Source organism: Callorhinus ursinus, unplaced genomic scaffold (assembly GCF_003265705.2).
Source record: "Callorhinus ursinus isolate GAN/ISIS: 27379988/994484 unplaced genomic scaffold, GSC_fseal_2.0 scaffold10, whole genome shotgun sequence".
Lineage (NCBI taxonomy): Eukaryota > Metazoa > Chordata > Mammalia > Carnivora > Otariidae > Callorhinus > Callorhinus ursinus.
The window spans coordinates 66,803,092-66,828,184 of record NW_027397072.1 but is presented as its reverse complement, the minus strand read 5'-3'; the positions used below and the strand labels follow the sequence as shown (position 1 = coordinate 66,828,184).

The 25,093-nt window shown below is 41.7% G+C and overlaps 1 protein-coding gene and 1 pseudogene across 2 annotated transcripts in view; both read left to right on the top strand.

The window, feature by feature from the left end:
• Positions 1-1,615: 1,615 nt before the first annotated feature.
• Positions 1,616-24,509, top strand: LOC112821533 (large ribosomal subunit protein eL27-like; annotated as a pseudogene).
• Positions 24,316-25,093, top strand: part of SPTBN1 (spectrin beta, non-erythrocytic 1) — a 192,708-nt gene continuing 191,930 nt past the window's right edge. The window contains exon 1 of one of the 2 annotated variants that reach the window (XM_073897699.1): positions 24,316-24,518. The gene's annotated coding sequence lies outside the window, so the exon portion shown is untranslated. The remainder of the gene's footprint in view (positions 24,519-25,093) is intronic. The other variant, XM_025868837.2, reaches the window with a different exon arrangement.

Sequence of the window (25,093 nt, the reverse complement as noted above, 5' to 3'; positions counted from 1 at the left end):
TTTCCAGTCAGTGCCTAGATGCCAACTAGGGTTTACTACAAAGTTACAGAATTTCAAAGCTGGAGGGTATCTTTGAGGTGCATGGATCAACCCTTATAGTTTTACAAATGAGCAAAGGGCCCCAGACAGGCGAGTGACCTACCATAGTTAATTCAAAAGAGCACTAGTTTTGGAAATCTCCCCCCTAAGTTTAGAATTCTTACAATAAAACCATTAAGATGCATTTAACTCTTGCTGAACATCACCAACAGAGTAGGCATCATAACGGCCTGCCCTGAGATGGGCCCCTTCTGCTTGGAAAGAGGCTTACCACTTGGGGAGGAATTGCATGGTAATCCTCAGGAGCAAAAAGCCTCAGACTCCCAGCCCTGCAATAATGCAGACAGTCTGCTGAGTCCAAGCCGAACCAAGACATGCCCTTTGCTTGACTTTTTTATTACATAAGAAAGCACGAGGAATTCAAGCCAACACTTTTTTCTCCCTAAAAAAAAAAAAGAAAAAAAGAAAAAAGAAATGACTGCTTATGGAAGATGGATAACAAGAGCCCTGGGTCCTTTACTTCTCTTCCTGATAAACATTTCCTCACAGCACATTCCCATAAGGACTCAACCCATCTGGTAGAATGATGAGAGAATGATTAAATCACTTCTCCTTTATAAAATGTGTGTGCCTCCTTCTTACTGGACTGAGACTCCGGATTGACATTCCCCATTTTATATCTCTCTCTGAGAATCATCGCCTGACCTGCACAGCAGACTTGAGAAAATCAAAAAGCTCTCCCTGACTGGTTTATCAGGAAAACAATTCTCCTGATTGGCTTATGTCCACTCCTCAGGGACCAGTGGAATGTCCCACAGTGGTGATGGTGACACTGTGACTTCTCCTTGCGGTGGGCCGGGTACTGGCGGGGCAGGGCAGGCAAAGGGCTTGAGAGGGCACAGGGAGCCACAAAGGTGCCCAAGGCCAAAGTCTGTAGAGGTAATCTGAGTCTAAATATCTGGAAGAGCACATGCAGGGTGAAGTCAGGAGGCTACTGAAATTGGAGTTGCTAAGTTAAGGGTGTGGATCTGAGCAGAAGTGGGCTTGTAGCACAGGCAAGTCAGGACCAGGCAAGAGGGTCTCTGGAAGACAGCGCCAGATTCCAGCTAGCAGGTGTGTCTTGCCATGTGTGGTTGGCAGCGCCTGGTGTTTTGAAGTGGCTGAAGTGGCCAGGATCAGTGGACCTGGAAAAGCCACTGGTCAGTGAACAAAACTAAGAGCACCAGGGTCTGAGTTAGGTCTGAAGTGAAAACTGGATCCCCACATCCAAAGAGGTCAACAGGATGTAAAGTCAAGGACAAACCCATTGCTAGTCCAATAAGCCTGTTTGACAAATCAAGGGAGGAGCAAGAATGCAAGTGTGAAGCCAGGGAGAGCAGGCAGCCATAATGGTCAATGTTGGCAGAGTACAGTACAGCACTGGGGTGGGATGGGCTATATTTAATGATTCCAGGGCCAAGGAGTGGAGGGTACAGCCACTCTTCATTCTGTTCCTGTGCTCTGAATGAGATGTGTCTTGTGCCATTAAAAGTACCACCAGAGCTTTCTGCTGTAGGCTTGAGAGGCTGGTATCAAGATGGGCAAGTTCATGAAACCTCAGAAGGTGGTGCTGGTCCTGGCTGGATGCTACTCCAGATGCAAAGCAGTCATCAGGAAGAATATTGATGGTGGTACCTCAGACCATCCCTACAGCCATGCTCTGGTGGCTGGAATTGACTGCTTTTCCACAAAGTGACAGCTGCCATGAGTAAGAAGAAAATGACCATGAGGTCAAAGATCAAGTCCTCTACAAAAGTTTATAATATGATCACTCATGCCCACAGGGTACTCTGTGGATATCCCCTTGGACAAAACCGTTATCAACAAGGATGTCTTCTGAGACCCTGCCCTTAAACGCAAGGCCTGACAAGAGGCCAAAGTCAAGTTCAAGGGAAGGTACAAGACCAGCAAGAACAAATGGCTCTTGGTACAAGGGCAGGGGTGGAGCAAGATGGCGGAGGAGTAGGAGACCTGGATTTCATCTGGTCTCAGGAATTCAGCTGAATAGGGATCAAACCATTCTGAACACCTACGACCTCAACAGGAGATCGAAGAGAAGAATAGCAACAACTCTCTGAACAGAAAAGCGACCACTTTCTGGAAGGTAGGACATGCGGAGAAGTGAATCCGAGGCGATATTGGGAGGATAGACGGCGGGGGAGGGGCCTCCGGCAGCTGCTTCTGGCAAGTGATAGAGCAGTGGAGCACAAAATCGGAACATTTAGAAGTCAGCTCTGCTGAGGGACGTCTCTCCAGTGGCTAAGCGGGGGGTGGAACCCTCGCGGGACAGTGTGGTCTCAGGACTCTCGAGGGTCACAGAAAGACTGGGGGTACCTGAGTGCGGCAGAGCTCCCAAGTATCAGAGCGGGGAAGCCGGCTACAGAGACAGAGCCGAGGCGTGGGCTCTCAGCTCAGGGTTGCCATAAACTGTGATCCGTGGCACAGTTGGGCCACTACTCCTCCAGCAGGGACCCAACAAGCAGCAGATCCGGGGAGACTCCCCTTCCTCTCCCGGGAGGAGTGATGTGGGAGCGCACCACAGGGAACTGCTGGGTTTGGAGACTCCACACCGAGTCGGGTGCCAGAGATAGAAATGATCAGTCACAGGCCGGGTGAGCACAGAGTGTGGCCAGAGACTGGGGACACGGGAGTGACTGACTGCTTTTCTCTGGGGGCGCACTGAAGAGCGGGGCCCCGAGTTCTTGGCTCCTCCGGGCGGAGACTGGGAGGTCGCCATTTTCACTCTCCTCCTCCAAAGCTGCACCGAAAGCTTGCAGGGAACAAAAGCTCCTGAGAGCAAACCTGAGCAGATTGCTTAGCCCAGACGGGCAAGGGCGGGGCAACTCCACCTCCAGCAAAAACATTTGGGAACCACGGCAACAGGCCCCTCCCCCAGAAGATCAGCACGAACAGCCAGCCAAGACCAAGTTTACCGATCAAGGAGAATGGGAGAACTCCAGCGCTAGGGGAATACTGCACATAGAATTCATGGCTTTTTTACCATGATTCATTAGTCTTTCAAAGTTAATTTTTTAAACTTTTTTTCTTGAACTTTTCTTTTTCCCTTTTTCAACCAATATCTTATCAATCCCTTTTTTTAAAAAAAATTTTATTTTTCATTTTTAGAGTCATATTCTATTCCTTCATAGTAGTTACCCTTATTTTTGACATATATATATAAGTTGTTCTCTCTTTAAAATTTTGAGATACAGTTTCTTCTAACATATCAAAATATACCCTAAATCTCTAGTGTATGGCTTTGTTCTACTCTCCTGCCTGATCACATTCTCTCCCCCTTTTTTTTCTTTCTTTCTGTCTTTTTTTTAAATCCCCTTCTTTCTTTTTTCAAGAACCTTATCAATTCCTTTTTAAAAATTTTTTATAATTTTCATCTTTACCATCATATTCCATCCCTTCATTGTTTCAACCCTTATTTTGTACATATATAAGTCTTTCTTTCTTTAAAATTTTAGGAGGCAATTTCTTCTAACAGACCAATGTGTCCAAAATACACCCAAAATCTTAGTGTGTGGCACTGATCTATGCACTAGGCTTATCATATTTGATCATATTATGTTTTTTTGTTTTGTTCTGTTTTTGTTTCTTTTTACCTTTTTCATTTTCTTTTTTTTTTTTCTCTTTCTTTTTTCTTTCTGTCCCTTTCTTTTCCCCTGGTTTCAGGTCTTTTCTGATTTGTTTAGAGTATATTTTCTGGGGACGTTGTTAACCTGTTAACATTTTGTTCTCTCATTCATCTATTCTCCTCTGGACAAAATGACAAGGTGAAAAAAATCACCTCAACAAAAAGAACAAGAGGTAGTACCATCTCCCAGGGACCTACTCAATATGGACATTGGTATGATGTCGGACCTAGAGTTCAGAATCATGATTTTAAAGATACTAGCTGGGCTTGAAAAAAGCATGGAAGTTATTAGAGACACCCTTTCTGGAGAAATAAAAGAACTAAAATCTAACCAAGTCAAAATCAAAAAGGCTATTCATGAGGTGCAATCAAAAATGGGGGCACTAACTGCTAGGATTAATGAGGCAGAAGAGAGAATTAGCGACATAGAAGACCAAATGATGGAAAATAAAGAGGCTGAGAAAAAGAGATAAACAGCTACTGGCTCACGAGGGCAGAATTTGAGAGATAAATGATAAGATAACATGAAACAACATTAGAATAATTGGGATCCCAGAAGAAGAAGAAAGAGAGAGAGGGGCAGAAGGTATAATGGAGCAAATTATAGCAGAGAACTTCCCTAATGTGGGGAAGGAAACAGGCATCAAAATCCAGGAGGCACAGAGAACCCCTCTCAAAATCAATAAAAATAGGTCAACACCCCGACATCTAATAGTAAAACTTACGAGTCTCAGAGACAAAGAGAAAATCTTGAAAGCAGCTCGGGAGAAGAGATATGTAACCAATAATGGTAGAAACATTAGATTGGCAACAGACCTATCCACAGAGACCTGGCAGGCCAGAAAGGACTGGTATGATATCTTCAGAGCACTAAATGAGAAAAATATACAGCCAAGAATACTATATCCAGCTAGGCTGTCATTGAAAATAAAAGAAGAGATAAAAATCTTCCAGAACAAACAAAAACTAAAGGAATTGGCAAACATGAAACCAGCCCTCCAAGAAATATTGAAAGGGGTCCTCTAAGCAAAGAGAGAGCCTAAAAGCAGCATAGATCAGAAAGGAACACAGACAATATACAGGAACAGTCACTTTACAGGCAATACAACGGCACTAAATTCATATCTTTCAATAGTTACCCTGAATGTAAATGGGCTAAATGCCCCAATCAAAAGACACAGGCTATCAGATTGGATTAAAAAACAAGACCCATCGATATGCTGTCTGCAAGAGACTCATTTTAGACCCAAAGACACCCCCACATTGAAAGTGAAGGGGTGGAAAACCATTTACCATGCTAATGGACACCAAAACAAAGCTGGGGTGGCAATCCTTATACCAGACAAATTAGATTTTAAAACAAAGACTGTAATAAGAGATGAGGAAGGACACTATATCCTACTTAAAGGGTCTATCCAACAAGAAGATCTAACAATTGTAAATATCTATGCCCTGAACATGGGAGCAGCCAATTATATAAGGCAATTAATAACAAAAGCAAAGAAACACATTAACAACAATACAATACTAGTGGGGGACTTTAACACCCGCCCTCACTGAAATGGACAGATCATCTATGCAAAAGATCAACAAGGAAATAAAGACTTTAAATGACACACTGGACCAAATGGACTTCACAGACATATTCAGAACATTCCATTCCAAAGCAACGGAATACACATTCTTCTCTAGTGCCCATGGAACATTCTCCAGAATACATCACATCCTAGGTCACAAATCAGGTCTCAACCGGTACCAAAAGATTGGGATTATTCCCTACATATTTTCAGACCACAATGCTTTGAAACTAGAACCCAATCACAAGAGGAAAGTCGGAAAGAACTAAAATACATGGGGGCTAAAGAGCCATTTCTACTAAAGAATGAATGGATCAACCAGGAAATTAAAGAAGAATTTAAAAAAATTCATGGAAACCAACAAAAATGAAAACACAACTGTTCAAAGTCTTTGGGATGCAGCAAAGGCAGTCCTAAGAGGAAAGTATATAGCAATACAAGCCTTTCTCAAGAAACACAAAAGGTCTCAAATATACAACCTAACCCTACACCTAAAGGAGCTAGAGAAAAAACAGCAAATAAAGCCTAAACCCAGCAGGAGAAGAGAAATAATAAAGATCAGAGTAGAAATCAATGAAAGAGAAACCAAAAGAACAGTAGAACAGATCAAAGAAACTAGGAGCCGGTTATTTGAAAGAATTAACAAGATTGATAAACCCCTGGCCAGACTTATCAAAAAGAAAAGAGAAATGACCCAAATCAACAAAATCATGAAAGAAAGAGGAGAGATCACAACCAACACCAAAGAAATACAGACAATTATAAGAACATATTATGAGCAACTCTATGCCAGCAAATTAGATAACCTGGAAGAAATGGATGCATTCCTAGAGATGTATCAACTACCAAAACTGAACCAGGAAGAAATAGAAAACCTGAACAGACCTATAACCACTAAGGAAATTGAAGCAGTCATCAAAAATCTCCCAACAAACAAAAGCCCAGGGCCAGAGGGCTTCCCAGGGAATTCTACCAAACATTTAAAGAAGAATTAATACCTATTCTCCTGAAACTGTTCCAAAAATAGAAATGGAAGGAAAACTTCCAAACTCATTTTATGAGGCGAGCATTACCTTGATCCCCCAACCAGACAAAGACCCCATCAAAAAGGAGAATTACAGACCAATATCCTTGATGAACATGGATGCAAAAATTCTCACCAAAATACTAGCCAATAGGATCCAACAGTACATTAAAAGGATTATTCACGATGACCAAGTGGGATTTATCCCTGGGCTGCAAGGTTGATTCAACATCCGCAAATCAATCAACGTGGTACAATATATTAACAAAAGAAAGAACAAGAATCATATGACCCTCTCAATAGATGCAGAAAAAGCAGCCTCTTCAACCTCAGCCGCAGCAACTTCTTCCTAGAAACATCGCCAAAGGCAAGGGAAGCAAGGACAAAAATGAACTATTGGGATTTCATCAAGATAAAAAGCTTTTGCCCAGCAAAAGAAACAGTCCACAAAACCAAAAGACAACCGACAGAATGGGAGAAAATATTTGCAAATGACATATCAGATAAAGGGCTAGTATCCAAAAATCTATAAAAAACTTATCAAACTCAACACCCAAAGAACAAATAATCCAATCAAGAAATGGGCAGAAGACATGAAGAGACATTTTTCCAAAGAAGACATCCAAATGGCCAACAGACACAAGAAAAAGTGCTCAACATCGCTCAGCATCAGGGAAATCCAAATCAAAACCTCAATGAGATACCCCCTCACACCAGTCAGAATGGCTAAAAGTAACAAGTCAGGAAACGACAGATGTTGCCGGGGATGCGGAGAAAGGGAAACCCTCCTACACTGTTGGTGGGAATGCAAGCTGGTGCAACCACTCTGGAAAACAGTATGGAGGATCCTCAAAAAGTTGAAAATAGAGCTATCCTACAACCCGGCAATTGCACTACTGGGTAATTACCACAAAGATACAAATTCAGGATCCAAAGGGGTATGTGCACCTCAATATTTATAGCATCAATGTCCCCAATAGCTAAACTGTGGAAAGAGCCAAGATGTCCATCGACAAATGAATGGATAAAGATGTGGTCTATATACACAATGGAATATTATGCAGCCATCAAAAGGAATGAGATCTTGCCATTTGCAATGATGTGGGTGGAACTGGAGGCTGTTATGCTGAGTGAAATAAGTCAATCTGAGAAAGACATGTATCATATGACCTCACTGATATGAGGAATTCTTAATCTCAGGAAACAAACTGAGGGTTGCTGGAGTGGTGGGGGGTGGGAGGGATGGGGTGGCTGGGTGATAGACATTGGGGAGGGTATGTGCTATGGTGAGTGCTGTGAATTGTGCAAGACTATTGAATCACGGATCTGTACCTCTGAAACAATAATGCAATATATGTTAATAAAAATAAAAAAAAGAAGAAGATAGCAGGAGGGGAAGAATGAAGGGGAGTAAATCGGAGGGGGAGACGAACCATGAGAGATGATGGACTCTGAAAAACAAACTGAGGGTTCTAGAGGGGAGGGGGGTGGGAGGATGGGTTAGCCTGGTGATGGGTATTAAAGAGGGCATGTTCTGCATGGAGCACTGGGTGTTATGCACAAACAATGAATCATGGAACACTACATCCAAAACTAATGGTGTAATGTATGGTTATTAACATAACAATAAAAAAATTTTTTAAAGTTATGATGTAATGTATGGTGATTCACATAACAATAAAAAATTTAAAGAAAAAATAAGTAATAAAAAAAAACAAATGGCTCTTCCAGAAGCTGCAGTTTTAGGTCTGTTTTGTTTCAGTCATTAAAAATAACACAAAAAAAGTACCACCAGCATGACTATAGTTAATAACACAGTATTACATATTTGAAATTGCTAAGAGAATAGATCTTAAAAGTTCTCATCACAAAGAAAAAAATTTTTGTAACTATGACCAATGACAGATATCAACTAGACTTAGTGGTGATCATTTTCTAATATATATTTGTATAAAATCATTACAATTTCATTACACTGAAACTAATATAATGTTATATGTCGATTTTACCTCAATAAAAAAAAGTATCAGCAGTAACTTTGTTTACTCTTTTGCCTTGCAATTAATTGAGAGTATGAAGGAGAAAAGAGAACTTTGCTTACGGAGAAGAGTATGTTTGTGTTGACTGAAAGTACTATTGGGGACTTCCAGAATTTCAAACACACAGGCATTCCTAAGGGAATATGCTGGGACAGTAGGAAGTGGGGAATATGGCCAAAAGTCTGTTCCATGACCAGCCATACTGAGTTCTCCAAGTGACTGGTTAGAGATCTCTGCATCTGGTTGAGGTGCTCTCTTTAGAAAAATTCCATGAGAAGGCACACATTTTGGGGAGGGGGTAACATTAGCACACTGGAGAGTCTGAACAGTTCAGTTCAGATACATCTATGCTTATACCTGGAAGGAACGGAATGAGGCCGCTAAGGTACTTGGAAGGCTATGTTCCCAGCCTTCGGGAACTGTGGGGATGGTCCCACATCTATGCAGAGAGGAGGGGGTAGGGAATGGGGTCCAGTTTATGGGATGCCGGTATACCTACCTTAACCCCAACTTCTACCACACTAGGTCAACTTTTGTCTATTTTGCACATAGGGTTTCTGGGATTTTCTTTCATTTGGCTTCAGACTTTTTGAAAACCACTGCCTTATATCAACCACACTAAGCACTGTCCATGTTCTTAGCTCTCTGTTGGATACTACCTTGGCTGTATCATGCAGGAGGCTCTCCTCAAGGAGTTCACAGTCTCTCTGGAAATTCCAGTTTTATGAAATGCTATAAAGGAGAAAACAAAATAGGGTAGGACTTAACTGCTGAGTGATGTGTTGGGGGTACAAGTGACTCACAGATTTGAGGGGAGAAAAAGATTCCTGGGCTTTAGGGGGTAAGGAGTCACGTCAAAAGTTATAGAAATTTCTACCTGAAAAAAGTGATATTTGTGCAGAAGTTTAAAGGAGGAGAGAATTTGAGTGAGTGGGGAAGGCATTCCAAACTGTGGGGAGAGCCTAAACAAAGGTATGGAGATAGGAACGCTCAAGACCAGTTTGGGAAACAATAAATAGAGAAAACATATGGGTGACTGACAGTGTTTTCCATTTTTTAAATTACTTATTCAGACCGTATCCTGAGCAAGAACAATTTCCTGTGTTTTATAAATAGGTCCCAGTTATTTTAGTGGAACATAATGCTGATGATCGTTCATGGAATGTTCCACAGAGCCTTTAGTTTTGTGAGGACCAGGAGAAAATGTGTAAATGTGTAAGGAATGGTCCAGAACATGAAACACCATTAATAAAATTCGAATACCAAGTTTATGCAGAAACTTAGGTTCCTAACCAGGTACTTGTCTCCTTCGCTCTTTCTCCCTCCTGGATTTGTTCCTGATTTATGATGCAAAGTGCCCAAGGCTTCAGATGACATGTACCTCTGGATATGAAAGAACGAGAATAGGAATGGGAGATAATAAAACAGGCACAAGAGATGAAGTCATTTGTCTGAGCTCATAGGGTGGGTGGTGCCAAGGTTATAATTCAGGACATCCATCTCAAGTTTCCTTTCACCCAGTATTTCCTACCCAGTTCCAAAACCAAAAAGTGACTAGAATGGTACAGAATCCCAATTCCAGTGATTCCTAAGATGAGAAGTTTTTCACTAGGCTGGTAAGTTTCATAGGTTGGGGATTCCTGTTGCCCAGGCTTGAGAAACAACCCAGTGCATATGACTAGGTTATAGGGTATGCAAAAGAAAGAAGATATTTGGATTTATTAGATTATGGATGGATTTGTATTTTATGGCAATTAGTCAGCGTCATGCTCAATTTTCCTGTGCTGTTCAATTTTCAATGTGTTTCACTAGCATTTGTATCTATATATTGTTCATGTTGGCCTAAGAAAGATTATGAGTGAATACATCTTTTTTATTTGTGTTTTTCCTTTGGGTTCCCCTTCTATAGACGAAGGGCAACAGGAGTGATGGTTATCCTGAATATTCTACCTTCCAGTCAGAGTGCAGTGGTAAAAGAGGAAGTTTGTACTTCACTCACAGCCTGAGTCATTAAAATTAAGTTTTAGAGAAATAGCAGCTCAGCAAAGTACTTTATTATAAAAACTTTCTTAGGAAAAATATCCAACAGATAATCTTGTCTGTATCTGAAGAGACCCCTACCAAACATCTCCATAAGTATGAAATGACACTACTCCTAGTGATTTTCCAGGTTTTTGCAAGCACTTGGATTTGTATCTAAGCCTCCACCCACACCCCAGCTCTCAAAATAAGAATGAATGTTATGAATTTGTCCTCTCATTCTTACAGTTGGATTATTTTATGGGGTAATAAAACCAACACCGATAGCATTTCTGGCCATTCTAATAATCCTCCCACAAATTAAAAAAATACTCCTAGAATTGAAAAGGAAGCTCCATTCAACTTATCAAATGTAATAATAATTGCCTACAAAAATGTCCTTTGACAGGCAGAATTTGTAGTCAGTAAAATAATATTATTTTCACATGGTGTTTAAGATTTGCAGAATCCTTTCTTAGTGACAAAGGTTTTCCTTGGCTTACCCATGCCGTGTAAGTTTTACATTTCATTAGGCAATTTGAAGGGAGGGGTGAAGGTATACATTCATTCATTCATTCATTAAGACCGAGAGCATGTGCAGGAGCAGGGTGGGGAAGTGGGGTAGAGGAAGAGAGAGAATCCCAAGCGGACTCCATGCTCATTGTGGAGCCTGATAAGGGGCCCAATCCCAAACCCTGAGATCAAGACCCCAGCCAAAATCAAGAGTTGGACCCTAACCAACTGAGCCACCCAGGTGCCCCAAAGGTATTCTTTCTGAACATACTCTCTTTTATGGTGATATGATAGTAACATCAGATTATAAATTAAACCACCAGCTAATCAGAAATTAAGTTCACAGGCATAACCTAAAAAGCATGGCCCAGCATATACTTTTGGTTCCCAACACCCCAACATTTTTAACTTGGGGTGTGAAAGAATTAGAATAGAAATTAGGAGATTTCTGCTTTAGAAATCAAATCAGGTTTTCTCATTTTGACCTTAAATAAGGACAAAAACCAAAATGAAAACAAAACAAAACACATCAGTTTTCTGAGATATGGAAGTTTGGATAACTTCTTTTCTGTGCAGTCCTCAGAAAGGAAGATCCCAGTGCTCTTCATATTTTAACATTATAGAGCTGTAAACAGTGCGTGTATGCTCAGCTAATCAGGAAACACAGCTTTCCTTCCTTTCTCCGGTATGTTCTATTCAGCCTTTCCCAAACTGGTATACCTCCCAGCACTATTTCCACTGAGTGTGACTTGAACAAAGAGCTAGGGAATGGTGGGAGAGGACAGAATCGTGGTGAGATTTGTTTTGGAAATGTGAGATGTAACATCTACCTCTTGGGTGGTTTATGAAGCATGGAAGTATATTAAAATCTCTGAGAAAATCTGCAATTAAATTAAGGTCTAACTTTGTTTATCTTAGCATTTCCCAAGCTTAGTTGACCACAAACGCCAGTCCCCTCTAGGCTACGCACTAGAATTCTGTGGGCTACATTTAGATAAACGTCAGCCTGTCACAAGCACTGGCTTTCATTCAGACATGGGCCTCAGAGGCTCTCTTTGCCACCTGACAGCTTTGAGAGTCTGAGCAAGTTACTTTTCCTCTCAGAAGCCTGGTTCCCCATCTGAATTATATGGGAAATAATATCTATCTTACATGATTTTTTTGAAGATAGAGTGTATGCTCAAGAAACATTTACTTCCTTCTGTTTACAAACATGGTAGTATAAGTCTTTCTGTGTTTCAACACGTATTCCAATATTCTCTCTAATAAGACTACCTTTTTCCAGTCTCATCGCCCAGGAACATGGGGAAGTGTTAACACTGCTTTAGAGTCAGACTCTGTAGAATATAATCTTACTGTGTGACTTATGACTTCAGGCAAGTTACCAACTCTGTCTGTGCCTCAGTGTCCCCACCTGTAAAATGGGTTTAATAATGGTACTTGCTTCTCAGGTTGTGAAGATTAAAGGCTAGTATTGATAAAGCACTAAGAATAACACCTGGCATAGAGTAAGTGTTCAATATTCTCATTAAAGCTACTAGTAGGGCACCTGGGTGGCTCAGTCAGTTAAGCAACGGCCTTTGGTTCAGGTCATGATCCCAGGGGCCTGGGATGGAGCCCTGCATCATGCTCCCTGCTCCACAGGGAGTCTGCTTCTTCCTTTGCCCCTCCCCCCACTTGTTGTGTGTGTGTGTGTGTGTGTGTGTGTGTGTGTGTGTCTCAAATAAATAAATAAATAAAATCTTTAAAAAAATAAATAAAGCTACTAGTAGTCTCATTTTCTTTTTTTTAATTAACATTTTATTTATTTATTAGAGAGAGAGAGAGAGAGCACAAGCAAGGGAAGTGGCAGGCAGAGGGAGAAGCAGGCTTCCCGCTAAGCAGGGAGCCCGATGCGGGGCTCGATCCCAGGACCCTGCGATCATGACCCGAGCCCAAGGCAGCCGCTTAACTGGCTGAGCCACCCTGGCACCCCAGTAGTCTCATTTTCTAATCATACACTATGCTCCAGCCACACTAGGCTCCTTGCTACCCAAAGATACCTGATGTTTTCCCATATCCCCATCTGTGCTTTTGCCTTTCCGCATCTTTTCTTCCTGGTGAAATCTTATCCATCCTTCCAGGCCTGCCATGAATGCTACCTCCTTGGTGAAGCCTAACCAGATGTCTTCCTGCTGCAGGCTACCCCAGCTCCAAGGGGCTTTGTGGTCTCCTCCTGGCTCTTACCATGTTTGACTTTGCATTCAATGAGTTTTATATTCCTGGAGGAGCAACACAGACACACACACACATACACACACACACTCAGTAACCAGCACCCAAAGTGTGATCTAGCAGGTACAACTTCAGGCTGAGAATCAGTAAACATGGACTCTGGTCCCAGACCAACCACTCTGTAACCCTGGACAAGTTGCTCTGCAGGAGCTTTGGTTTCCCCTTTCTTAAAACAGTCAGTTGGATTAAGCCAGCTCTAAAGCCTCTTCTATCTCTACGCTTCTGTAAGTCTAGTACACACTCCTTGGGCAGCCATCTAGAAGCCCGTGGAACATCCAGAAAATAGAAGGAACAAAGTTTGAGCCAGAAATGTCTGATCAGAAACACCTGTTGCACTATTTATAAAAGCAAAAGACTGAACAACCCAAATAAATAAAATGTGGTGTATCATGAAATACTATGCAGCTGTAACAACAACAACAAAAAATAAGGAAAGCTGATGAGGAATGATCTCTAGGATGCATTAAGTGAAAAAAAGCAAGGTGCAGAACAGTGTTTGTAGAATGCTCCCTGTTGTATGATAGAGAGAAATTATAAGAATATATATTTGATTTTGTTTATATGTGCCTAAACAGACACTGGGCAGGTGCCCTGGAAGAGGACACAAGAAAATTTTAAAATGGTTACCTATAGGAAATGGGGTGGGGTATGGAGTGGGTGGGGCCAGGGTGACAGAATTTCAATGCATTCCTTTTAATACGATTTTATTTATTTATTCATTTATTCATTTATTTATTAATCTCTACACCCAATGTGGGGCTCCAGCTCATGACCCCGAGATCAAGAGTCACTTGCTCTTCTGACTGAGCCCAGTCAGGCATCCTTACCATTTTGATTTTTTAATGATGTGAATGTATTGCCTGTGAAAGAAAAAATTAAAAGAGAAACCGTGACAATGATTTTTAGCAAAAAACAGATATTTATTTTATTTGTTTATTTGCAGTTTTTAGTGAGGCTCAGGCTGAACTAAGGAATGATGTACTAATTTATTGTTGCTGTTTTGTACTGGAATATCAATCCCTATGGCACACTTGTCATTGGAAAGGTGAAACTTCGGCCGTTTGGGTATTCTTGGAGTTTTCTTCTCAAGCTGGCCATTTTGATTCCCCAGTTCATGCCTCCTGATGCAGATGCTCAGCAACCAGAGGTTTCCACCCATCTGGGATGTAGCTGGAGGTCATGTGAATGGTCTCAGTGTGTTCTTTCTGGAGGATCTGGAGAATTCTGTTGAGGAGGAAGGGAGGGGGCAGCCTAACAAATTCTCAAATCCTCTTGGAAGGCAAACAAACAGAGGAACAGAGGAATCAGAGAAGGCTCTGATTCTCTTTTTAAGGATGGTTAAAGATGATAGGTAGCATCTACACTCCAACAGCTAAGACACAGTTCCGGGAATACTTCTGGATAACTTTTCCAACTTGCCCACAGAATCTACCCCTTGGAGAGCATAAACCTTCCTCCCAATAGGTGAAATCCCATGTTTTTCTCAAATTTAGGTAGCCCACCACCTTAAGAAACTTAGACCTGTAAATATTTTTTGTTTCTACCACAGGGTCTCACAGCAATGAGAAATCCAACGTATGGCATTCTCAGCTTGCTTTGGTCCAAGGTCCCATTTGGAGAGATTCCTGAGATTAAATTACTTGCAGCTGAGGCAGGCCCACACTTAGCATATATGGCATCAACCCCAGCACTCCCACTTGGCTGCTCCTGGGAAGGCTTCAGAAGAGCTTTTCAAAGCAGACCTCATAAAAATAAACACCCCCACCACTACGTAGCCCCATCTCCTGTCCCCTTCAAAAAACAAACAACAATACCCCTCTGTTCAACAAACACAGGGGGATTTTCTGTTTCAAGTATTTTTTCTTATTTCATATTGGCAGCACTTGTTAAGAAACCAATGACTTTCAAGTTGAATAAACTTTGAAACATAAGCACATAAGAATCCAGGTACTTAAAACTTTCTCAAACTTAGATACATCCTTACAGGCTTCACCTAAAAAAGTCTCTTTAAAGTTTTATTAAAATTATTTCAGTTAAAAAAAGGGGTACCTTTAACCCCATATTTTGAGTCATTATGTTTGCTTTTAAAGCTAGCAAGAAAAATATCTTAAGATCCTATTTCCTGGGCACCTGGGTGGCTCGGTCAGTTAAGCGTCTGCCTTCGGCTCGGGTCATGATCCCATGGTCCTGGGATCAAGTCTCGTGTCAGGCTCCCTGCTCAGTGGGGAGTCTGCTTCTCCCACTACCCCTCCCCCCTGCTCGTGCATGCACTCTCTCGCTCACTCTCTCAAATAAATAAATTAAAATTAAAAAGTGCTGAATACTTTCCAGGCACTATTCTAAAAAAGATCCTATTTCCCTTTTTCAGTCTTAGAAACAAACTTAGAAACTTGGCGTCAGATCTGGGTTTGAATTCTGTTTTCATCACTTACTAGCTGTAAGACCTCAGACAGCTAATCCAATTGATTTGTAGCCTCAATTTCCTCATTGGTAAAATGGTGTAAAATAGTATGAGTACCTGTAATAAACAAACAGATATAAGTAATAATAAAATGAGGACATGTATCAAAGTGCCTAGAGATATATATGAGTGACAAAAATAACAGTGTTAAAACAATAACAAAAAATTATTATGCTTCGGGGCATTTGGGTGGCTCAGTTGGTTAAGCGACTGACTCTTGATCTCAGCTCAGGTCTTGATCTCAGGGTGGTGAGTTCAGGCCCTGCACTGGGCTCCATGCTGGGCTTGGAGCCTACTTAAAAAAATTGTTTTATTATACTCCATATCTCATCTGGGGGGAATGCTTACTAACTAAAATTGAGCAAATACAGTATTTTCTCTTTTTTGTGATTTTTTGAGGTTCCAATTTCAGTCTTAAATAAATGCTTATCATTAAAATTGAACTCTTGTGTGGTCTAGCCTGTGTATAAAAGAAAAAACCCTAGAGGAGAAACCAGCATACCAACCATGAGAAGCAAGCAAGGAGAGAATTTCATTGCCTCCACAGCAGATGTTTGGATAGTTTTAGTGTTTTATTGTCATGCCCTGAGAATGAGACATAGCATTAATGCTGTGACTGGGCATCCCTACCCACTGAGAATCCACTGAGGATACTCCAACATCGGAAATATAACTGGGGGCAAAGTGGACAAGATCTAATCACTCAATCCAGACAGAATGGTTTCTCCTCAAACCGGTGACATATTAAACTTTTCTGACCTCTGTGGGGAAGGGATTTTTCTTTTTCTCTCTCTTCTTCACCCATCAGCCTATGAATTTCTGCAATGTCTTGAATGAATTCTAGGCATGAATCTAGCCTACTTCTGGATTCCTTTACAGTAAACTATGTCACATTGGTGGGGTGGGGTTATCTTGAGGCAATGGTCCTCTATTATTGCCAAGGTAATCTTTGGACTTCCGAAAGAATGACACCAGTCATGAAAATATTAGCCATGTCTGCCTTCTGCTCACAAAGAGCACCATGGCTTGCTACCCAGAGATACCAAGGCCATTGTGAAAGAAGCACTACGGAAAGCCTGGCAGTTGGAAACTTGACGTCACTTTGGATTCTCACTTGGTAGCGTATTCCAAATTCTAGTTGCCTTTCTTCAGTTTTCCTGAGTCTAAATAGTGAGGATTCCAATTACTGGAGTCCCCATTGACAATATCTGGAACAAAGTTGTCAAATAGAAATAGAATGTGAGCCACGTATGTAATTTAAAACTTTTGCAATAGCCTTATTTGAACAAATAAAAAGAAATGGTGAAATTAATTTTAAAAATAGGTTTTATTTGACCCATTATATCCAAAATATCATTGCAACATATAATAGATATTTTAAAAATTGAGATATTTTACATTTTTTTACCAAGTCTTTAAATCCGGTATGTATGTAGATTTCACAAAATTTACAGTTAAAATAAGTAGATTAAAATATACAAGTTGTTCCAAACATAGTTAAAAATTTTCTAATAACTGAAACAAGAGCCAATGTTTAAATTTAAATCTCAGTTCATTAAAATTAAGTAGAATTAGAAATTCAGTTTCTCTGTCACTCCAGCTATATTTCTAGAGGCTACTGTATGGGACAGTGTAGGCTGAGAAGATGAAGAAAGAGGGTGCGATGTTTTATGGAGGGCCATCACACTCAGGGCTCTTCCCCTCACCCTCAGTTGGTATGTGCCAAAGGGAGGTTCCAACAGCTTTTTTCCCCCCAATTTCTTGTTTGTTCCCAACAATAAGGACTCAGAATCACTTTTATATTTCTGTGGTGGGATAATTAGAATCAAGCTGTCTTAAAATAGACAAGTAGAACAATCAGCTTGTATATGAGAGGTAAATTGTGACAAACCCTTTTTCAAGAGGAGCATATAGGAAAGTTTTAAGGAACATGCAAGGGCACCTGGGTGGCTCAGTTGGTTAAGTGGCTGCGTTCGGCTCAGGTCATGATCCCAGGGGTCCTGCATCGGGCTCCTTGCTCATTGGGGAGCCTGCCTCTCCCTCTGCCTGCTCTGCCTGGCACTGCCCCCCGCCGCTTTGCTCTGAATCTCTCTCTCTCTGATAAATAAATAAATAATAAATAAATAAATAAAATCTTAAAAAAAAAACAAAAGAGAACATGCAGAAGCCCATTTCCCTGACGTGACAAGTTGTTGGTTGGTTATTGAAAAATGATGTTAAATGAGGAATAAAAAAGACTTTCGCTTTTGAATTATATTTTTTTAATTGAAGTGAAATCCAGATAACATAAAACTATTTCAAAGCAAACGTTTCAGTGGCATTTAGTATCTTCATCATGTTGTGTAACCACCACCTCTATGTAGTTCTAAAACACTTTGATCACCCCCAAATAAAATTCCATACCAACTAAGTGGTTATACCCCATCTTCTTCCCTGCTCCTCCCCTAGTCCCTGGCAACCATCAGTCTATGTTCTGTCTCTGTGGATTTACCTATCCTGGATATTTCATAAAAATGGAATCAAATAATAAGTGACATTTTGTGTCTGTTATTTTTTTTCCCCCACATTGTAACATACATGATTGCTTCATTCCTTTTATGGCTGAATAGTATTCCATTGTATGTATATACCATATTTTGATTCATGCATTAATGGACATTTGGGTTGTTTCTACCTTTTGACAATTGTAAATAGTGCTATTATGAATATTTGTGTACAACTGTGTGAATACCTGTTTTCAGTTCTTTTGGGCATATACCTAGGAATGGAATTGCTGGGTAACATGGTAATCCCATTTAACTTTTTGAGGGACTGCCAAACTATTTTCCATAACATCTGCACCATTTTACATTTCCACCAGCAATATATGAGGCTTCCATTCCTCCACATTGTTGCTGATACTTGTTATTTTCTTTCTTTTTTTAAGAAAATTAAAGCCATCCTAGTGGGTATGAAATGGTATTTCAGAGTGGTTTTGATTTGCATTCCTCTAATGACTAACGATGTTGAACATATTTTCATGTGCTCAAAGGCCATTTGTATATCTTCTTTGGAGAAAATTCTATTTAAGTCCTTTGTGCATTGTTGAATTGGGTTGTTTCTTTGTTGTTGAGTTGTAAGAGTTCTTTATATATTACGGATAGTAGACCCTTAACAGATGTGTAATTTGCAAATATTTTTCTCTTATTCTCTAGATTGCTTTTTCACTTTCTTGATAATGTTTTTCGGTGCACAAAAGTTTTAAATTTTGATGAGGTCCAATTTGTCTCTTTTTATTTTTGTTGCTCATGGTTTTGGTGCCATATCTAATAATTCGTTGCCTAATCCTTGAGACACATTTTGAAAAAAAACAATAGATTTATATCCAGAAAGAGACATAAAATTTTACTTTACTTGAAACTTATAAATGTATGTTTACCTGCTAATCTCTTGATGGTCGAAGGGTTTCTTCCAACATGTTTACAGAGTGAAAGACCACTTTGTCTTGCATAAGCCACAGCTATCTGATACACTTTTATTTCTTTTAACTTGACTAAGAACTTAGAGACACTAGCAAAGCAACTGGACTCTGGATATTTCAAGGTTTTTATGATTTCCATTCCTCCCTACATTTTATTATCTTGCCCACCTATAATTTGATGGCAATATTTTTAGCTTTTAATCAGACGTTTAAAAATATGCAACTTACTTATCACTGAAAGGAGTCTCTCTGCACACTCATATTTAATTGATTGATGTATTAATTATAAGTATAATTATTATAAAATAGTTCAATTCTCATAACTGGCATAAATAAATTTGGGAATAAACCCAAATGACTTGGTAAATATATAGCATAATGGTGAGACCTGAAAATACAGGTGTAGCAGAGGATAGCCTACTGTCAGAATGTGCTTGGTGTGCCATGGACATCCATCAGTATGCTCACAATACAGAGGGAATGAACAGTGTAATCCAACAAGTGTATTAACTGAAGAAGAGGTGAGAAAGCATTTATTCTATTCTTCTAGAGGTCTCGATTTAGAATTATTTTTAAACATTTTTATTTTTATTTTTTGAGAACATTTTTAAAACTTGTGGTAACATATATAACGTAAAATTAACCATTTTTTACCCTTTTAAGTGTACAGTTCAATGGCTTTAAGTACATTCACATACCTGTGCAAATATTACCACCATTCATCTCAGAGAACTTTTTCTTTTTTTAAAATGATTTTATTTATTTGACAGAGAGAGAGAGAGTGCACACAAGCAGGGGGAACAACAGAGAGAGAGGGAGAAGCAGGCTCTCCGCCAAGCAGGGAGCCCAATGTGGGGCTCCATCCCAGGTCCCTGGGATCACGACCTGAGCTGAAGGCAGACGCTTAACCAACTGAGCCACCCAGGCGCCCCACAAAGAACTTTTTCATCTTGCAAACCTAATTACTTTTTAATAATATGCAATGCCAAGCACACAGTTCTGATATGCTATCTTCTAAGCAGATACCAGTGGCATTTAGTAGCAGTGTGAATTTGGGCAACTCATTTAACCTACTGGTGTCTTCAGTTTTCTAACCTATAAAATGGGGTTAATATCTATCCCACAGAACTAACAAAAAGGACAAAAAATATATCTGCTAAAGCGCTTTAAAAACTAGAAAGCATTTTACAATTGCTACTTATGGTTATTTTTATTAATAGAAAATTTGAGGATTCTTTCCTAGAAAGCTGAGGCTACTTATCATTTTATAAATATTATTTCTACACATTTAGGTTATTCAGATTTATCATCATATATATATTTTACATATATGAATAGTATTCCATTGTATGTATATACCATATTTTGATTCATGCATTAATGGACATTTGGGTTGTTTCTACCTTTTGACTATTGTAAATAGTGCTATTATGAATATTTGTGTACAACTGTGTGCGTACCTGTTTTCAGTTCTTTTGGGCATATACCTAGGAATGGAATACATATATGTATTTTACTTGTTTACTTATTTATTAATTGACTGATTGACTTCCATCCTAGTAGAATGGAAGATCCAAGAGGGCAATGATTTTTTTTTACTGTTTTGCCCACTGCTCTATTTCAAAGCCTAGAACAGACTAAGGCATATATATTTCTCAAATAAATGAAAGAATGAATTACGTTATACAGCAGTAAATGTGTTACTAGTGCTTAAAAACCATTCATTCATAATATTGACCCCTCAAACATATAAGTCTTTAGGCTTTCCCAGTGCAAAATCAGTATGTGTGAAGCTCCAAATAGAACATTTCTACTAGGAGGAAACTTCCCAGACTAGTCCGAGTTGAAAGGAAGTCAAGTCTAGGAGTGAACAGAGATGAAAAAAAAAATTATTCAAATTTTCAAAATGTGTTCTGAATTTAAAATTTTAAGCTATTATCAATACAATAAAAGATGGGTTTAAATTGAGTTAATTTAATGTAACCAAGGAAATACTTTAAGTGTCATTCTCTCTTTTCTAAATAAACAGGCAGACAATACTATTATTTATCAATATCTGGTTTCAAGTGTAGCTATGTGACTTGCTCTGGCAAATAAAATGTGAGTGGAGGTAACCTTGTGTCATTTCTGGGTGGAAGTATTTAGTTGCTGGTACTTAGCCCTCCATCATACTCTTCCCTTACATTTGAGATTGTAGAAGTATGTACTGACATGGGAGAACCATAATATTAAAGTATTCGGGAATACTGAGCTGACATATAGAAGACAGCTTCCCCAGAGAGTCTCTTGGAACCACAGTTGATTTTATATAAGAAATAATTTAATTTTCGCTGATTTGGAACTTGTGTATTATACTGAGATTTGGGAATTTTGTATTATAACATCATAACCTAGTCAGTCTATAGTGACTAATATATATATAGAGAGAGTATTTTCCCCTACATTTTGAATGGAAAGTTAAAATAACAATTTATATCTGAAAAAATTTTGTAATAAAGTACTATTTCTATGGGAGACAAAGCCATATATAATCACATGGCTTTAAAAATGGAGAGTAGTATTATAGTATGTTACACACATGGTATCAATAGTTCTAGATTCCTTTAAATCATCTTGTGATGTGAGGAAGAACTTCAACAAAGCTGCTTCTGAGATATTTGAGAATAAGCCTTTTGAGTTATCATAATTACTAAGGCTTTTCATCTTTTTCTAGATTCTTGCCTTTCACAGAAATATATGCCTTCTCCAATAATCTCTCCATATTTAGATTGTCTTTTCTTTGACCTGTTACTTTTTTGGGGGCGGTCAGTAGTACCCTGGACTCTCCTAGATGATGATTTTTTTTTTCCACCAAAGGGTAAGAATTCAAAATTGTGAGGTATTTATAGTGAAAGTCTGGTGAAAACTCAGATATTTATAGTGAAACTCTGAATCCTTGCCTTTTACATTTTTGGAATACTTATTGGCACTTTACTAGAGTACTTTGCTAAGGTTGTGTGTGGCCTTGCTTTTTGAAAGAAATTTTTAAAAAAATTAAGGGAGGTGACTCATCCAGCAAATGTAGAGTTAGTCAAGTACTATTATCTGCGATAAAGGAAGCTGTTAAGAGTCACCATTTCAGAATAACATTGGAAGAATTTAAACAAGCATTTTCCCGAATTGCCATTGTTTTCTTTGGTATTTCATTAACATTGTGGGTGGGGAGGTGCTGAGGGCTATGGAGCAAAATAAATGAAAGGGAAACAACTTTCATTCCTGGTGGATTTCCTGTATTACCTAATGAGGGCGGCCACTTACATGTTGATTCTATACAATTCAATTCAACAAATATTTTTCCAACACCTCCTAAGTGCCTGCTAAGTACAAACAGCGAACAAACAGACAAAAGAACCCTGTCCTTGAAGAGTTCTTTCTGGACGTGTTGATCAATCCTTTGAGAAAAATGCTAAATTATTTGCTTTTCTCAGTATTTTTTCATATATATCAAAAGCAAACATTGGTACATTCAAACTGATGGTGAAGCACTAAAAGGAAGAATCATCTTCACTTTGCTTGAACAATTTCATTTAGATTTATTTAAAAATATTCATTTAAGGTCCTGAGTTGTTTCATAAAAATATTCACATAAAAATACATGTAAAAAATACAAACTCATCAGCCCTCGGGTCTATTGATTTCAGATATAAGCATGATCTGAACTATTTATCTTTCATTTTCTGTTTTGTTTTTCAGTTCAGGGGTTGAGGGTCAGATCTTTTTTTTTTTTTTTTAAGATTTTATTTATTTATTTATGAGAGACAGAGAGAGGGAGAAAGAGGCAGAGGGAGAAGCAGGCTCCCAAGGAGCAGGGAGCCCGATGCAGGACTCGATCCCAGGACTCCAGGATCATGACTTGAGCCGAAGGCAGACGCTTAACCATCTGAGCCACCCAGGAACCCTGAGGGTCAGATATTTAGGGAGAAAAGCCTTCGGGCTATCGAGAAGGGCCCCTCCTCCCTCTGAAAGCTTACAGTGCCGCCGCTGGGCACCTACATAGCAGGCAGAACGTCAGTTTCCCTAGACTCTGCTCTCTAAAGAGCGTTTCTATTCGTGGACACGGTGATGACACCATCTTTTCTCCCTGACAGTGGCGGTTCCAGAATTTCTACATAGCTGGGGGATTGGGTGGGCAAGCTGGTTGAGAAGGGGCGTTGGCACTTGACAGAAACTCGACTGAGTGTCCGGTGTCCATCTCAGGGTTTGCGCGTAGGGGGAGAAATCAAACCCTCAAGCCATCAGGGGGCTTGTACTGAAGCTTGAAGGACCCCACTACGCAAGGGTGGCTCGGGAAGAGCACACGGTTTTAGGTTAAAGTGAGCCAGAACGCCCAGAGGCAGGAGTTGGACAAACCACTTGTAGTGTCTGTTCGCAGCTACCGGGAGGGACAGGGTGAAGAAGCACTCACAAGGGGGTGGGGGGAGGAAGAGCTTGACTTCACTGAGTAACAATTCCCTGCCCCCATCGCCCAAGGTTTCCCACGGAGAGGTCCCTGTCGCTCTTCATCAGGCTGGGCGGAACCTATAAGGCATCACCACTTAAATTCTAAAATCAAACCAACCAAACCACGTTCTAAAACCTCCCTCAACACTCTCCGTCGCGTTCCAAACCCAAACATCGCGGGCGACAAGAGGCTGCACAAATCACGTAGAAAATTAGGCTGCCCCTTTCCAAGGCGATAATCAAATTAGCCTCAAATTAAACGTGAAATTGGCCCTCGCCGGCTGTGGGGACAAAGCCCCCATTGTCCCTTTGCCCGGGTAGCAGCGGCGGCGGCGGTACCCACCCTGCCTAGGCCAGCCCTGGTGGGTTCCCGCGGCAGAGGACGAGGTCGGCGGCGGGCTGGAGCAGAGCCTGGGCTGGGGAGTGCGTGGACGCGCCCGAGGTTCGGCTAGCGCGCGCAGCAGGCGCTGGGTGGGCGGCTGCGGGGCTCCGGGCAGGCGCCGAAGGCAGGCGAGGGAGGAACCGAGTGAGGGAGGAACCGAGTGAGGGGGGAGCGGCGAGCGGAGCGGAGTGTGGAGGGTGTGCGGGAGAGAGCGTGTGCGCGCGCGTGTATGCGCACTCCCGGCGCCCGCGCGCTCCCTCTCCCCGCCCCTCGCCCCCTCCCTGCCTGCTCCCTCCCCTTCTCCCCCCGCCCCGCGCTCCCGCCCAGCCCCCGGAATCAGTGCAGCTGTTGCCGTGCAGGCTGCGGATTCCTCCAGTCCCTCCCTCGGCCGCCTCTCCGCCCGGAGCGAGCGCGCAGCCCCGCGCAGCAGCGCCCACCGGTCCCGTCCTGTGAGCCCCGGCCCCAGCCGCGGACAGCCCCGCGGAGTCGCCTCCCGGCCCACCCGCCCGGCCGCCGAGGAGCGGGAGGAGGACGGGACCCCGGCGCCCCCACCCCCCTAACCGCGGGAGGTAGGTGGGGGGCCTAGGCAGGAAGATGCCAACTCACTGGGGCTGCCTCCCGGGCGGGCTCCTGGGAGGCGGGAGGGCAGGAGGAGGGGCGCGGGCCCAGGCCGGGAGGACGCCGCTGCCCCACCGCTGCCCCACCGCTGCCCTGCGCCCTGAGAGCGGCGTGGGGGCGGGGAAGCTGCAGAGCCCGGGCGGGGGCGGCGCGGGGGAGCCTGGGTCTCCTGTGCTTATTAGTACGCGGGCTTTGCGGGCAGGGGCGGCAGGCTCCGCAGTGAGGCGAACGCAGCTTCCCTGTGCGCACCGCGGCCGCCCAGCCCCATCGGGCGCAGCGGCGCGGATTCCTTCTCGCCTCCACCGCCTCCTCCCTCCTGCAGGGCGCATTGGTCCCTGGCGTGGGGGTGGGTGCGGAGTGGGCAGCAGGGAGGGCGTATTCTCGGGTGCCCTCCCTACAGCCGGGGCTGGTGGGGAGCGGGGGCGGCGTTGACAGGGCCCGACTCTGCTGCGCGTAACGGTACGGGGATGCGGCCAGGCGTGGTCCCCGCTGCGCAGCGCTGCAGCTGAGCGGGAGGCGGCGGCCC